The sequence below is a fragment of the Tupaia chinensis genome, unplaced genomic scaffold (assembly GCF_000334495.1).
Source record: "Tupaia chinensis unplaced genomic scaffold, TupChi_1.0 Scaffold146837_1, whole genome shotgun sequence".
NCBI lineage: Eukaryota > Metazoa > Chordata > Mammalia > Scandentia > Tupaiidae > Tupaia > Tupaia belangeri.
In genome coordinates this window covers 3,285,591-3,297,975 of record NW_006206691.1, presented here as the reverse complement: position 1 = coordinate 3,297,975, position 12,385 = coordinate 3,285,591, and positions in this window count along the sequence as shown.

Sequence of the window (12,385 nt, the reverse complement as noted above, 5' to 3'; positions counted from 1 at the left end):
ATTAGAATATTGGCTTGAAAAGAAAAGCCAAGAAATCTTTTTATGTCTTTTTTTTTTCTTCTGAAATTTTTTTTTATTAATTTACATTCATTCCCTGAGCATCATCACAACATTCTAAATGTGGTTTCCCATCTAGAATATACTGCATAGTTGCTTAATAATGCATGTTATCATCCATAACATTCCATTTCTACTTTCATATATATGTTTTTTACCCAATGTCTAGCCCTCTGCCCTATTCCACTCTCTTATTACACTATCTCTGCTGTCTACTGTTGTCTACAATCCCTTTTCCCCCAATATTTCATTGATCACACAATATCATAAGTAATCTAACTATTTCAATAGCAAGATCAGTTGATGGTTTCAAGAAAAGCAGTTTTGAACTGGTAAGAATATTTCTTTGAAACTTAAAGCCTAGAAACAGGTTAGTATTCTGTTCAAATAGTAGGAACATGAATCTATTGATAGCTGAAGACAGGACAAAAATCCTTAAAACTGGACAACAAAGCTTAGAAGAAAAGCAGCAATATTTTAGTCAAGTCATAGAATACTGTTTCATCAGTTCAGTCTCATGTACTTAATCTGTCTTCTGTATCTGTTGAGGTTCGATGTTCCAGATTGAAATCTGGGATATAATACTCAACTCCAGCAACTATTACTTTTTTAAAATAAAAATCCTTTCAGTAATGAAAAGAAAAAAATTACATGTTTCCTTCTAATGGTTTCTAAGTTTTGTTTTGCATTTGTTAGTTCTAGTGAAATTGGAGATACAAGTGCATATGTATTTATATTTTGAAATATATATTTATTATTTGTTTCCTGCATATATTGGGTCATCAGAAAAGTCATGGCACGTTTTTGCACAGAAAAATGAACAAAATTTACCCTGACTTTTCCAACACCCCTATATACCTAAACAACTCAGGACAGTTAAATGACTAGCCTATCCCAGTCTCATCTCCTTTCCTGCTATCTCTGTGATATGCCAAGTATCCATTGTTCCTGAGTTCCTGTCTACTGGAATTGTTAGTTCTTTCCTTTACCAATGCAGTGCTGCTTTAATTCGTATAAATGAAATATTAATATATCATCAGACAGCCTGTTGTTTTTATTGGCCTAGTGATCTCCCACATAAATTTTTAAATCACTTAGTCAAGTTTTTTTTAAAAGCCAAATTAATGTTGTTATTTGATTACCCTGATTTATAGATTGAGTTGGAAACACTTGATCTCTTCCTGGCACCAACTGTTTCTTAGCCGTCCATGAAGAAATAGGATATAGTTCCTCTGTTACAAGCTATTTTAAAATATTTTCCATAAAATGTTTACCATTTAAAAATGACTTATAGTCCTGTTCTGCAAAATTTCTGTGTATTATTTTAATGGAATGTGTCCTCTTCCTACTTTTTGTTTACTGCTGTTAATTAAAAATTATGTTTTACTTCAATGTTTAATCTCGAGATAGAGATTGACAAGCAGTGTGAAGACTGAGATCCTGTGTTCCCTTCTCTCAGTCATTCACAATGGTAATCTCTCCCAAAACTTTAGTACGACATCACAGCCAGGGTACTGACATTAACATCACCATGAGTTGCCCATGTTGGTCTCTTGCAGCCATCACTAGTGGGAAACGTTGCTTTCCTGAGCCCACCTTCTCATTAACGCCTGTCAGTCACTGACGTGTGTCCATTTCCACAGTCTTGCCGTTTCAAGAATGGACTGTAAGTGGAAACATAAAATATAATATCTTTATAATAGACTCTTTGTCCCTTGACATAATTCTCTGGATGTGCATCTGCATTGTTGAGTGTATTCAGAGCTCCGTTTTATTGTTGATGAGTTATAGTCCATAAGCAGAATTCTCACACTTTAACTAGCAGGTGTAGAAGTACCACTAAGTTTTCTCCAGTTTCTGGTTATTACAAAGAATTCTCATATATTTATGTCCAGGTTATTTATGTTAATATAAGTTTCTATTTCTGTGGAATGGAAATACTCAGAAGTATAATTTGCTAGGTTGTATGGTAGTTTCGTGTTTAGTATGTTCTGTTGTAATAAGAAACGAACAAATTCTTTTCCATTTCAACTGCATCGTTTCACATTTTCACCAACAATGTACAGGTTACCTGGTTCTCCACGTCTTTGCCAACATATCGTGCTATTACTTGGGGTTTTTTTGGTTTATTTAATTTTGGTAATTCTGATATGTGAGGTGATATTTCCTGGCGATTTTAATTTGCATTTCCCTAATCACGAATATTAAAAATATCTTATATGCTTATTTGCCATTCACATATAATCTTCAGTAAAATGTCTTTTTCGTGTCTGGGGTCCTTATGGGCTGCTTGGTTTCTTACTTTTTTGAGTGTTCCCTTAGTTTAAGTTGCTGTCACAAAATACCATAGACTGAGTGACTTAAAAACCATTTTCGTGGGACCAGCAGTTAGCATAATGGCTATGTCGCTGGACTTGCATGTAGTCGACCACAGTTCGAATCCTGGACATGGTGGCTTAAACTCACGTCAGGTGCATGTGCGTGCATGCCCAAGATCCTGAGAGGAGAATGGAAGAGAAGGGATTGTGGCATGGCCATCTCCCTGGGGAGGGTGATTTCTCACTTTCTGTCTCTCTGTCTGTCTCTGTCTCTCTGGCAAACACATGCACCCTGTAGCAAAAACCTCTCCAAAAACAAACAAACAAAAAACCCAAAAAACCATTTTCTTTAACTTCAATATATATCTTTTATTTTCCTTCAGACTTCTTCCTTTGGCCATGAATACTTGAGTAGTGTGCTGTTTGGATTCAAAGAATTTGGTATTATTCCTGAAAGTTTTGTTATTGATCTCTAACTAGATTCCATTATGGTCAAAAAGGGTTTGTTTGCTTTACTGTCGAGGATGTAGTTTGTCTTGGTATACAGTCAGTGGGCTCTTGGAATAAATCTGTATTCTGATGTTGTTGCGTGGAAGGTTCTATAAATATCGATTTTATTTCATTGGCTGATGAGTATACAGGAAAGTATTGATTTAGTGGGCTTGGGTTGCTCAAATCAGACAAATTTCTAAGAAAGACCGATATTCAGGACTGGTATTGGCTGTCTTCTCTGGAAATGAGCTCTGAGCCCTTGGACTATTCTGACAAATTAGAATGTTTTTGTATTACAGAGCCCTTAGGCCATGAGGTACCCTTTTGATCAGATACATTTTGCTAACAATGATATTTACCACAGATACCTCTTTTGCCCTGGATGATGGATCCCCAACAAAAACCCTAAAGTCACAACTTACTGAGCTTTATTAGCAGGTGACACTTTGCCTGAATCTTTATACATTGCGGCTGAAATACTTAAGTACAATTGTCTTTTTTATTTTTTAAGGAATTATCTCATAGAATTTTATTTATTTATTTATTTATTTAAATTTGACCAGAGAGGGGGAGAGAAAGAGAGACAGAGAGAGAAAGTGAGAAAGCAAGCCACCAGATCCAGAACTCGAACTGCGGTTGGCTATGAGGGAGTCCAGCACCCTTAACCACCATGCTACCTGCCACCCCCAAAGCACAACTGTCTTACTCTACTGGAAAATCACTCCTCATCTCCCATAGGTTTAATTCCAGGTATCTTTTCCTGTGTCTTTTTTCAAAGCCTTAATGATTTCCTTTCCTGATTACATTGTAAATAATACTTTCTCTCACTATAGGGAGAAAAATATAAAAGAGCATTCTAATTAAAAAATATTTACCCAACAAAAAAGTAACTTCCTATATAAATTATGAAATAAGGATTTAATTTCAAAATATGAAGGAACACAAACATCTTAATACCAAAAATAAATCATTTTAAAAATAAATAAATAAATGCCATAAAAGAGAGTGCACTCCGGGTTTTTAATATTCTAGAATTTTCTTTTCAAGAGAACTTGACAATTACGAAATATGGTCTCCTTGGTTTGCTTATATTATTCTTCTTGCTAAAATCATCTTACTTCAAGGGGAAAAGAAGAAGCAAAACATTTAAGGGGCACAAAACTGGAAAATTATCAGTTGATGATAATATCTATGATAATGTCTTTAACTAGACAAATATACAGTGTATTCATGGTGGGAAAATTCATCTTGCAAGCTATAATGATATGCATTTATGATATGCATTTATGATATAATGATATGCATTATTTTATGTATAAAAAATAAACTATCAGAAAAGAATCTTCAAATTGAACTTTAAAGTTGCTTGACTTCTTCTAACTATGGATACTAGTTCATTCACAGGGATGTTTTCCTTTTCTTTTTTTAATGGGATTGTCCTTTCTTCTGATTTGCAAGAATTTCTTTATTTCTTATCTTCTAATTTGTTTTATATTCTTCCCAGAATATAGATCTGAGTCTCATGCAATGCATTCATTACCTGCTGCTGGATATACATCCAGAATTATAACTCTCACGGTTACTTATCTTACTGGTCAACATGCAGCGTTAAGTCCATGTTCTAATGACGTAAACCAACTTCCTCTAAGTGTACAGAGGGTTCTACCTTCTTTCATCCTACAATACATCTATCCCCTTCTCTCTCCAATAGTGCTATTCAGTATCAAGCTTTCGATGCACTTGAGACTGAAAATAATTTTTCTATTACAAATGAATTGCAATATACATTAACCCAAAATGATTAGAAAAATGATAAAAAAAAATGTCCTTTTATAATTCACAGTAGATCAACAGTTAGTCTGATGTTTCAGTATGAGTATTTACCTCCGTGTTTTGGTATATTATTATTATGTTTTACAAGTTCCTGTATGAGTTTGGTAAAGCAGAGTCTGCTAATTTTTCCCACTGAGGCACTATGCATTCTGAAGAAACTCTTGCTGAAATGAGTGGGTACTAAATATTATTTGCTTTTAGATTTGTTGTAAACAAATAAGATTGTTCAGGCCTGCTTTTAATGGAGAAGGTTTAAGAGTATATCAATATAAATGAGGTAAGATGATTTATAATATTAAAAACCAAAAAGATAAATATTTTAGAAAGATGAATAATAACATTAAGATATAAACCATCTTAGTTTTGTCCTATCTAAAACTCAAATCCACTAGAATATATCTTATAAAAAATAAGAAATAGGGGGACCAGCAGTTGGCATAATGGCTATGTCGCTGCACTCTCATGTAGTTGACTGTGGTTTGAGTCCCAGATCCAGTGGCTTAAACTGATACTGGGCGTGTGTGCGTGCGTGTTCAAGATCCCTAGAGGAGAATGGAGGAGAAGGGATTGAGGTGTGGCCATCCCCCCTGGGGGTGATTTCTCACTTTCTGTCTCTCTGTCTCTGTATTTTTGGTGAGATAAAAAAAAATGTCCTTTTATAATTCACAGTAGATCAACAGTTAGTCTGATGTTTCAGTATGAGTATTTACCTCCGTGTTTTGGTATATTATTATTATGTTTTACAAGTTCCTGTATGAGTTTGGTAAAGCAGAGTCTGCTAATTTTTCCCACTGAGGCACTATGCATTCTGAAGAAACTCTTGCTGAAATGAGTGGGTACTAAATATTATTTGCTTTTAGATTTGTTGTAAACAAATAAGATTGTTCAGGCCTGCTTTTAATGGAGAAGGTTTAAGAGTATATCAATATAAATGAGGTAAGATGATTTATAATATTAAAAACCAAAAAGATAAATATTTTAGAAAGATGAATAATAACATTAAGATATAAACCATCTTAGTTTTGTCCTATCTAAAACTCAAATCCACTAGAATATATCTTATAAAAAATAAGAAATAGGGGGACCAGCAGTTGGCATAATGGCTATGTCGCTGCACTCTCATGTAGTTGACTGTGGTTTGAGTCCCAGATCCAGTGGCTTAAACTGATACTGGGCGTGTGTGCGTGCGTGTTCAAGATCCCTAGAGGAGAATGGAGGAGAAGGGATTGAGGTGTGGCCATCCCCCCTGGGGGTGATTTCTCACTTTCTGTCTCTCTGTCTCTGTATTTTTGGTGAGCACACACACCCTATAGCAAAAACTCTCAAAGTAAATGAATGAATGAATGAATGATAGGAAGGAGAAAAATTCAAAAGAAAGCTGAGCAAGAGGATTGAGGAAAGATCCAGTAAATCTCATCATCTCCGCAGGTTGCCCTCTGACATTTTTATCAGCATTTTAGAAGTGCACTTAGCTCTCTGCCCACAAAATAGAAGACTGAAATAAGTACCAGGCAGACATTTGATAAAACCAACCAATATAGGTGTATACGTCACTTGACGGTCTACCAGTCAGCTGACAGTTTTGAGTTAAACACCTAGTGTACACATAATAATACAATATCTGGTCTTTTCCCTGAAGGACCTCACAATCTAGATTTATAGATGGCATCGTTGTTTCAAGTATATTAAAACAATAACAAAAAGAGTAAATAACTGTATGAAATAATGAAATACATTGTCATAAGTAATAACACCACTTATACGGGCAGAACAAGCACTCCACAAATATTATCTATTAGGAAATATAAAGACTGTAAATGTTTAAAGAAGGGTAACGTTGCCATTGGTTGGAATGACTAAGAAAGACACTGGAGAGTTGGGGCAGATTTTGTGATGGGATAGTCTAATATAATCTGGATAGATTAGGAATATAAAGAGTATGTGTTTATTTTGTTATCCAATGTAAGGTACCAGAATAGCAAAGTGGAAGAAGAAATCAAGACCAGTTTGATTTGTGTAAGGGAATTACAGGGTACATTTAAATAGAAGAACAAGAGAAAGGCAATTACTTACAGATTTGAGAGGGACTTAGACATCATTTTGTAAATAAATCATTCTCCAAGATCTTCATTTCTCTGACCTTTTATTTCTTTGTATGTGAAACAAGGGAACCGAAACCCATAACATATAACATATTGTTGCCTCTCTGTTCGAAGCTGTGATGAAGCTCTAGAGGAATTCTAAATAACACAGGGTAAGTATTAGTTGGTGCTCTGCTGGAGTGTTCTTGGGTACAGTGAGTAGTAGGTTATTTCAGGTTGAAAGACGAGGATGGGAAAGATCTTTGTCTTAAAGACACAGCCTTAAAAATAACTTCTATTCACAAGATGTAAATTGATACTACAACACACACACATTTCTCCCTAATTTTGCCTCTGGGAGGAAAAATCCTAATAATGTTTCTAGTTAACAAATCAAATAAAAGACAATGACTAACTCTTAATGGCTTTTTAAATGATTGCCCACAACACTAATGAATAATTATACCATTTGCTATAGTGACATTCATAAAATTAATTATGGATTTTGAAGGTAAAATATATATGACATTACAGTGAAGCAAAAAGTGAGATAGGGGTGTTCCACTAATGATAGGGAATTGTACACATTTTGCATAATTACACTTTTATGTGGCTTGAAGCATTTGTCTTTTACATTTATTGGCTCTACTTTTGTTCTTTAAAGCACTATTCTCAAAATGTTTTATTGAATGTGGTTGCTATGCAACTGCAGTCCAACTGATTTGTAATACAGGTGAGAAAATCATTGAGCTGAAAGAACTTACCTGAGGACAGGCAGTTAATCAGTGAGTGGTAAAAGAAGAGCACCCATGTGGTTGATTTCTATTAATATTTCTGAAATTGTATTTATTATTTACTTATTCGTGATAGAGCATGTAGCTATGAGAGAGGGGGAGAGAAAGAAGCACTCTTCACAGAGCCTGGTTATGCTGCAATCCCCTTTTCTTAGTCTTCCAGTTTATTGGCTCTTGGGCACTCTCATGGAACCTTAGCATGTTTCAGGCCAACAGGGCTGGGAATTCGAACTACAGTCATCATGTGACTTCCAGTATTGTGACTGGGTACACTACCCACTCTACCACCACAGGGGCCTAAAATTTTATTTTCTATTGTAGGATAACAGAATTCCTATGTTGAGAACATATGGAACAATTAACATCAGAAACGGCATTATTTCACCATCTAATGCTTTTACGAGCATTTGTTATTTAACCATAGAATGCTACAGATGGCCAAATATGAAAGGTACTTCTTTGTAAACAGTACTAAACCTATTGCTATAATTAACTTTTTCTTTTAGTAATAGCATGATTCAAACACATCTAAATTCTATTGCATAAATGTATTTTTAAAGGGTTTTTATTTTGCTTTTGCTGTAGGGTGTATATACACTCACCAGAGAAATACAGAGAAGAGAGAGAGAGGGAAAGTTCAAAATTACCCTCCAAGGGGGAGAAGGATGGCCACACTGTAATCCCTTCTCCATTCATTTCTTGTGATTTTGGGCATGCACACACATGTGCCTGGTGTGATTTTCAAACTGCCTAGTCCAGGACCAAATCAGAGAGCTGGCTATATGGGATCCAAGTGCCTCCTGTGGGCCCCAGAGGATGCATTTTCAGCACAGCATTATCAATTAGGGATTATCAATTGGACATTGTGGACCTGCTCTAGCTGTAGGTCCAGATCTTGAGCTTTTGCAAAGTTCAGCTTATTTAACTGCCAACTCTCCTAAGCCTTTCCAAATGGAAATGACTTTCTAAATCACCACATATGTCTCCTTGAATCCTGTCATCCACATTATGACCAAGACAAGTTGGGAGTTAATTCTTTTCCACCTGGCATCTAGAAGGACAATGTTCATGTATCTATCCCCCAAAAATAAGTAACTTCTCAAGTTGTAGCCTGCTGGTCCTAGATATAACTCCTCACACAAAGTGTGAGGAGGAGGAGGAGTCTGAAAAATCACTTGAGTTTCAAATAAGTTTTCACTGTTTTCCTGTGGGAAAACAGGATAAGTAGATTCTTGTTTCTAGCTTTCTTTAAAAGATATCAAAAGACAAAGGAATGTCCTGAGAATTGAAGCTGCTTCTTCCTGGACTGTTATCTTTGCTCTGTTGCCTTCTCTGACATGTCTCTCCTGTAAGACAAAGGTCTGAGAGTCACAAATGAAAGGCAAGGAGAAAGGTTATCTTGTTTTGTTTTTATTTTATTCTTTAAAAGAAGAAAAGACATTTCTGTACAGAATCCTGGAAATAACCAGTTAATACTTCATTCACGCACTTTACCTTCTGTGTCCAATTCCGTACACCTTTGTTAAGTCTTTTCCAGCAATCCTCTGACCTAAAAGATGCTAATTAAAACCATAGATCTTTAAAGGACCTTCTTATAATTACAAAAAAATATTATGAGAGGGACAAGCAGATGATATAATGGTACATTGCTGGACTCCAACATAGTAGACTGCGGTTTAGTCCTGGACCTGGCACCTTATACACACGCTGGGTGCATATGCATGCATGCCCAAAATTCCCAAGAGGAAAATGGAAGAGAAGTTATTGTGGCATGTCATCCTCCCTGGGGAGTGGGGGTAATTTCTCACTTTCTGACTCTATTTTTCTCTGGCAAGCACATACATGCTATAGCAAAAATCTCTCTTAAAGAAAAATTGTGGAAAATACAGTGGAGCAAATGATGACCGGGACCAGTTCTTCCAGATATCCTTGTAGCATAGATTATAATAACTAACTGCCAGGACCAGCAGATGACATTATGGTTATGTTACTGGACTCCCACACGGCTGGCGATATTTCAAGTCCCGGATGGAGAGACTTGAAATTTATCTCAGGTGTGTGTGCATGCCTGCTCAAAATCCTGAGAGGAGAATGGAAGAGAAAAGATTGCTGTGAGGCCATCCCCCATCCCCACCGGGAGGTGGATGGTGGTGGTGCTGGTGGTGGTGACTTCTTGCTTTCTGTCTCTAGGTCTCTCCAGGGAGCACATGTGTCCTGTAGCAAAAATCTCTTTAAAAAATTAATAATAACAGCAACAAATGTAAGAAGAGCTTCTCATTGAAGAAAAATTACTAGCATTTAGGTGTAAAATAAAATGATGAAGCTGTTAAAGGGTTGATTTATAAAAGGATTAATCTTGTAGTGAATTCTCAACGAATGTGCTGTAGAAAACGATTTCTATGGGTGGGAACTGGTCATCCAAACATAATGATTGGAGTAATATATTATTAGGGAATTCTATATTGCACAATTATTAAAGAAATGTTCATCTTTTTTTTTTCCTGAAGTGTTTTTTGCTATAGGATATGTGTGTGCTTACTAGAGAGACAGACAAAAACCGAGAAATCACCCCTCACCCCAGGGAGAACAAACCACAGTCCCTTCTTATCCATTCTCCTCTTAGGATTTTGGGCATGCACTCTCACATACCCAGGGTGTGACTCTGAAGCAACCAGGTCTGGGACTCAAACAGCAGTTGACTATGCAGGAGTCCAGCGACGTAACCCCTGCTCAAAATCCTGAGAGGAGAATGGAAGAGAAAAGATTGCTGTGAGGCCATCCCCCATCCCCACCGGGAGGTGGATGGTGGTGGTGCTGGTGGTGGTGACTTCTTGCTTTCTGTCTCTAGGTCTCTCCAGGGAGCACATGTGTCCTGTAGCAAAAATCTCTTTAAAAAATTAATAATAACAGCAACAAATGTAAGAAGAGCTTCTCATTGAAGAAAAATTACTAGCATTTAGGTGTAAAATAAAATGATGAAGCTGTTAAAGGGTTGATTTATAAAAGGATTAATCTTGTAGTGAATTCTCAACGAATGTGCTGTAGAAAACGATTTCTATGGGTGGGAACTGGTCATCCAAACATAATGATTGGAGTAATATATTATTAGGGAATTCTATATTGCACAATTATTAAAGAAATGTTCATCTTTTTTTTTTCCTGAAGTGTTTTTTGCTATAGGATATGTGTGTGCTTACTAGAGAGACAGACAAAAACCGAGAAATCACCCCTCACCCCAGGGAGAACAAACCACAGTCCCTTCTTATCCATTCTCCTCTTAGGATTTTGGGCATGCACTCTCACATACCCAGGGTGTGACTCTGAAGCAACCAGGTCTGGGACTCAAACAGCAGTTGACTATGCAGGAGTCCAGCGACGTAACCATTATGCCACCTGCTGGTCCCAGAAATCCTCAGTCTTTAACATGAAACTGTAAATCATTAACACCAAGATGCAATCTATGTTCAACATACTCAGAGACATTTTTTCTTAGTCACAGAATTCAGAGTATAATCACACTTTGATCATGGTGCTAAAGCAGCAAGCATAAAAAACTAGGCTTGAGAAGACAATGTTCTAGTCTTACATCTATCTTTTCCTAACTTTATAAATAAGACTATTCAAATTATCTTCAGTGTATCACTATGAATTTCACATATAGATGTGAAAAAAAAGTAATTGTTGAATACCTATAATGTGGCAGGCACTGTAATAAAAATGAGGAGACATGGAAAAATGGAAAAAAAATGCTCTTTGCTAGATTTTAATAGCAAAGGGGTGGAAGAAAGTTATTTTAAAATGACTGTAATAAAGTGAGACAATTGCTAAGTTATAATTAGAAATAATAACTCATTTACTGAGGGTTCTCTAGTACCCCAAACTATGTACTTTAACTCATTTAATGCTCACAAATAACCACAAGGTGTACAGGTTTTATTAGCTATGATTTGTAGATAATTAGTTGCCTGTAAATATAGAACTAGGGCGCTAATAACAGGGAAATCTCATAGTTGGTAAGTGGAATATATTCAAATGTAGTTCTGTCTCAATACTAAGTCAGTTTTCTTACCTATATATGATTTTCCTGAGAATACATACAGAGTAGAAATTATTTCAAAATAAAGAAATTAAAAACATTTTCTAGGGCCAGCCTGGTGGTGCAATGTTAAGGCGACTCGATCCCACATGGCCTACTGGAAGCTCAGACCCAGTTGTCGAGTGTGTGTGTGCGTGTACACCATAAATCCCAAAAGGATAATGGAGGTAGGGCACTGTGGCATAGTCTTCCCCTCTTGGGAGTTATTTCTCACTACATTTCTGTGTCGCTCCAGTGAGTGCATGCACCCTAGAACAAACACAAAAAAAGAAGAAAAGATATTTACTAAGATATTAAAATATTTATATCTGAATGTTTAAAAATGTTCATGAGAAAGGGATAAGTAATAAAATCCAGAAATGAAAAGTGGAAAGGCACAGATTCCATCAAAAGCATAATAGTTAAAGTTTTAGTTTAGCATATATTTAGCAGAGTCCTTAACAGGAAGAGATGAGAGAGAAATTTATGAAACAACTTATAGAGCATACCAAGGGTTATACATTTTATTTATTATGCAATTAAGCTGCAGAAAAAAAAATAAGTATGTAAGCTACGTTTCTAGAAGATAATTTTGAGGTTATTTCAGTAACAGAGGAATTAGAAGTCAAAAATCAAATACTTCCAAGGTGATATTATCTATCATAGAACCTACAGACAACCAGCACTGGCCCCAGTTCATAGCATATTTTTTAGCTAAGTTTCCTGGAGACATAT